The sequence below is a fragment of the Haliotis rubra genome, unplaced genomic scaffold (genome assembly GCF_003918875.1).
Source record: "Haliotis rubra isolate DU_JTF1 unplaced genomic scaffold, ASM391887v1 Scf14, whole genome shotgun sequence".
NCBI classification, from domain to species: Eukaryota; Metazoa; Mollusca; class Gastropoda; order Lepetellida; family Haliotidae; genus Haliotis; species Haliotis rubra.
This window is the reverse complement of record NW_025765336.1, coordinates 2,047,168-2,052,500: the sequence shown is the minus strand read 5'-3', so window position 1 is coordinate 2,052,500 and position 5,333 is coordinate 2,047,168.

The following is a 5,333-nucleotide window of genomic DNA, read 5'->3' as shown; positions in this document are numbered from 1 at the left end:
AGAGGAACTAGTTTTGCAGTACACCGTATTCAACAAATCGATCGAGTCGCGATCGCAGAGTGAAAGCGTGCGTCCCACTTCAAGAAGTTTAAATCAACCAGTCAGCCCTTTCGTGTCAGAAGTCCCAGGAGTGGGGCCTGTTTCAACTGTGGCGAATTCAGCCATTTTAGACGAGATTGTCCCTACCTCTTCAGTCACTCTACCAGTCGACAATCAACCAGCACAGCATGGTTAGATTCGTCCGGGAAGCGGCTTTACTACCAATTCCTAGCTGGTCCTACCATTTGGTCTCACTTCCGCTCCTTATGTCTTTACAAAAGTCACGCGTCAGTTGGTAAAGAAGTGGCGTTTTGAAGGCAAGAAAATTGTTACATTCCTTGATGATGGTATCATGTCAACTTGTTCTGTTACAAGTGTGTTGACAGTAGGGGAGAGTGTTAAAGGTCACATAAACCCTAGGGGGTACAAATACATAAATCACTAACTGGCATCGTTATAAATGAAACCCCGTCATTAAAACTACTCATTTCGACCTTTAATTGACTTAAATCGACCTTTTTGACAACAGTGCACAATTCTCACCCGCGAACGAAATTTCAACCAATCAGAGCGGCGCGCCTCTTTGACGTCATATGAGGAATAGCTTTGAGAGCCGATGCTCTAAACCCTAGGGGGTACAAATACATAAATCACTAACTGGCATCGTTATAAATGAAACCCCGTCATTAAAACTACTCATTTCGACCTTTAATTGACTTAAATCGACCTTTTTGACAACAGTGCACAATTCTCACCCGCGAACGAAATTTCAACCAATCAGAGCGGCGCGCCTCTTTGACGTCATATGAGGAATAGCTTTGAGAGCCGATGCAGAATTCATCTACATTTTAGGGGGAAAATGATCGTGTTTACAGGCTTGTATAAACCTGAAATCGTGACAATTGTTGTGGAAAATGAAAGCTATATGTTCTCACAATCTACTGTCATTTAATTTTGTCTCCTGCTTTGCCTAGTTTCCGAGTTACAACTTGTTTTCATAGACGATTCTGTCAAAATCGATTGGTGTCGTTAGGCCCTATTTGTATAATGACTGATCCAAATTGATCCGATTTCCATGTTGTTTTACCTCGATATTTAATCATGTCATGTAAAAATCTGTTTGTATTCTCAAAACAGTGTCGGCCCATAAGTTTTCACATGCAATACAGCAATTAATACTCCCTCGTTGTAACCCGTGTTAGGTGGTATAAACCTACACATGTTATTTGTCATCATTCACTTGATGGTCAGTTAATGAATTTATAACAGGTATAATTAGTGGTAACACACTTAGATTACCCGACAAAGGTTCCCATTTGGCATTTCTTGTGTCTGGAGTAAATATTCAACATTATAAACATCGATCAAAGGATTAACCGATAACACGCTGATTGATTAATTACTTTTATCTTACACAGCGGAATTGTCAAAAGGTAGTGTTTATGTATGTAGATTTACTAATCTATACTGAATACACTCTGTCGTGTCGGTGTCTGCGTAAAAACAACGTCCTTCTTTCAAAGGATTAACCGGCAATACATTGATTGATTGCCCATTATTGGCTAACTAAATTACTGTTTTTAAAGAAAGGCGGACATTATGCAATTAGTTGCCAGGTGTGCTATCTTGGGTGACCAATGAGACTATACACCAATACCTGAAAAGATTGATCACTTTTTCGTATATTAAACTGTTAAAAGACGCATCATTTGGAACAGTTTTGTGGATATTGATGGATACATTCCTCGAACAAGGTAATGGCCTGATATTGTTCCTATAACTTTAATCTGTTTTAATTTTAATATTTGCATTTTGTTTTTATTCATTTGTCGTAGCATTCAACAGAATCATTGTTTTCGCCGTGAAGTGTAATGAGACAGACAACATGCACTAGGGTGTGTGTGCGAATTATGATTCACATTGGCAAACTATAAAATGTCTAGATATTACAGTTCTGTTATAAATTCACTATAAGTATCAGCAGATCGTCTGCTTTTTATTTAGTTTCAAAATGCATACAAGTGTGATAATAAACTAATTAGGATTATAAGACCAAATATAAAGACGCACATTGACTAGTATCTACATACTGGTGACATTACCCATGGGAATGTAGCAAGAAATTTATCGCGCAGTATTGTGACTTCGACCCCCACCTCGCTTCCGTGGAAGAAATCGTTATGTTATAAGTTGTGTCATGCAACATCCGTTTGGTTATGATTCCAATACATATTTAACAACGAGTAGAAAGTAGTCTTGATTTTCTAACTTGATGAAAACAAACTATAATCTCATTAATTCTAACAGATTTTTTTATTTTTAAAAATGGCGGCGCCCTTTCGGGAACATCCGCCAGTCTGAGGATAAATGGTATTTAGGTTTGTTTTCACCGAGTTACAAAATCAAAACTACTTTCTACTGGTAGTAAAATATGTACTTTATTGATGGCCAATAGGATTTTGCATGACATAGCGTATACCATAACAATTTCTCTCGTGGCAGCGAGGTGGGTGTCAATATAATACTACTTACAATATTATTGTTACTTCGACCACAACCTCACTTCCGAGGAAGAAATCGTTATGTTACAAGTTGTGTCATAGAAAATCTTTATGGTCATCAATCATATGCATATTCTTTTTACTACAACTAGTAAGTAGTTTTGATTCTTTAACTTCCGTGAAGCGATCTGAACACAAGTAAGATATCGTTTCAGGCTTCCACAACGCTCGCTTCGCACTCACAAACATAACCCATTTAGCACGAACTGCGGGTCCTGTGGAAATCTGTGCATGGGGACACCATCGCCCGACCCCCTAGGAGCAAATGACGACAAAGCAACGATTCGGCATGTCGTCGTTGATGTCGAGAAATCATCAAAATGATGAGCGTGCTACACATTTTCTATACAACTAACTGAAAATCGTTCCTCATATGACGTCACTGCAGTGCTCTGGCGACAGAGTTACGTAACCTGTCTGTGGTTTCGTTGGCGGGCGAGAGGGAAGCAGGCGACTTTTTGGCCACTTTTAATCGCTCGGTATTAATTAACCACAAGTTTTTAAAGAATAAATTTGGTGTTCCGCATAAGACTAACCACAAATCTTTCATATGTAATGGTTAAAAGAGTAACAAAAAACAAAGTTTAGTGGTTCTTTAAGAACGATTTGATTCAATCAGGTTTTGTGCCAAAGGTGGAGAAGTCATTATGGTATCCATCGCAGAGTTTAGAATGGCTCGGCTTCCACATAGATACAATTACTATGACAATGTCGGTGCCTAAGAGAAAAGTTGTGAAGTTGATGAACAGTGTTCAGGAGCTATTGAATAATAGGACTGGTTATCACAAAGTTAGAAGTGTGCTCAGAGGTCCCAGGAGTGGGGCCTGTTTCAACTGTGGCGAATTCAGTTATTTTAGACGAGATTGTCCCCACCTCCACAGTCACTCTACCAGCCGACAATCCACCAGCACAGCAACGTCGCAGTGATGAGGATTCTTATATGTCAGTTAAGTGTTTTGAGAACTGTCATTCAAATCACACGTGTTTTACTGACGATTTCTTTGAATATGAGCAGGGCATGGCCGAAATAAGGGTCAAGGGCAGATTAAAATCTTCTGTAGCATTTTGGCGTGATATTGGAGCCTCCCAATTTGTTATTGATCTCATTTTAAACGGTTACAAAATTCCTTTTGTTTCAGTGCCTCCTGGAATGGAGTTGCGCAACAAGAAGTCAGCACCGACACACGAAGACTTCGTGATGAATGCTATTAATGAGTTAGTGAAGAAAGGACTTGTAGTTGAATGTACATCTGCACCTTATGTTGTCAACCACATTCCCACCATATACTGATTTTCTGGGCTTTTCCTGGTTAGATTCGTCCGGGAAGCGGCTTTACTACCAATTCCTAGCTGGTCCTACCATTTGGTCTCACTTCCGCTCCTTATGTCTTTACAAAAGTCACGCGTCAGTTGGTAAAGAAGTGGCGTTTTGAAGGCAAGAAAATTGTTACATTCCTTGATGATGGTATCATGTCAACTTGTTCTGTTACAAGTGCGTTGACAGTAGGGGAGAGTGTTAAGAACGATTTGATTCCATCAGGTTTTGTGCCAAAGGTGGAGAAGTCATTATGGTATCCATCGCAGAGTTTAGAATGGCTCGGTTTCCACATAGATACAACTACTATGACAATGTCGGTGCCTGAGAGAAAAGTTGTGAAGTTGATGAACAGTGTTCAGGAGCTATTGAATAATAGGACTGGTTATCACAAAGTTAGAAGTGTGGCATCTGTAGTAGGACAGGTTGTGTCTATGAAACTTGTGCTGGGCTCAGTTTGTCAACTGATGACAAGGTCTCTAAGCGTTGATATTGTGTGTGTGTTCCATCTTGGAACAGTAGGGTTCATCTATCGTCGCAGAGTGTGGACCAGTTACGTTTTTGGAAAGGCAATATCAAAAGGTTGAACAGCAGGGTTTTAATCACACAATCGCTTGGTTCAACGTTGATTTTCAGTGATGCTAGTGATACAGGGTTTGGTGGTACTGTGTAGAGTTGGCTGGTGCAAAGTCGTAAGGACAGTGGTCAGCAGAGGAGGCTAATCGTAGTTCCACGTGGAGAGAGCTCGAGGCGGTTTATTTGGTTTTGAAAAGTTTCATGCCATCCTTGAAATCGCACAGAATTACTTGGTTTACTGACAGTCAAAATGTTGCATCCATTGTTGAAAAGGGTAGCATGAGACAGCATTTACATGATGTAGTTATGCAGATCTTTGAATTATGTTCTGTCAACCAGATACATTTGACTTTGCAGTGGATTCCTCGTTGTGGGAATCAGGAAGCAGATATGCCGAGTAGAGTGACTGATTACGATGATTGGGCAATTGCCAGGAATGTATTTCAACACACTGATGCCAAATGGGGTCTACATGAAGTGGATAAATTTGCTAGTTTCTACAATACTAAGCTGCTACGGTTCAATTCAAGATTTTACAATCCTGATTGTGAGGCTGTTGACTGTTTCGCGGTGGAATGGAGTGACTTGAGTTGGGTTGTTCCTCCTGTGTGTCTCATGCCGAGAACAATTAGACATATGTCGGAGTGCGGTGCTAGAGGTACTCTTGTTGTACCAGAGTGGTATTCTTCCTGGTATTGGCCTCTGTTAGCAGTAGGGAATGTGTATATGACACAAGTGAAGGAGTGGATGTATCTGCCCAGAGCTAAGGAATGCTATGTAGCTTCCAGATTGAGGGGTGGATTGTTTGAAGAGAAAGATTTGCATTTCAATATGTTAGCTTT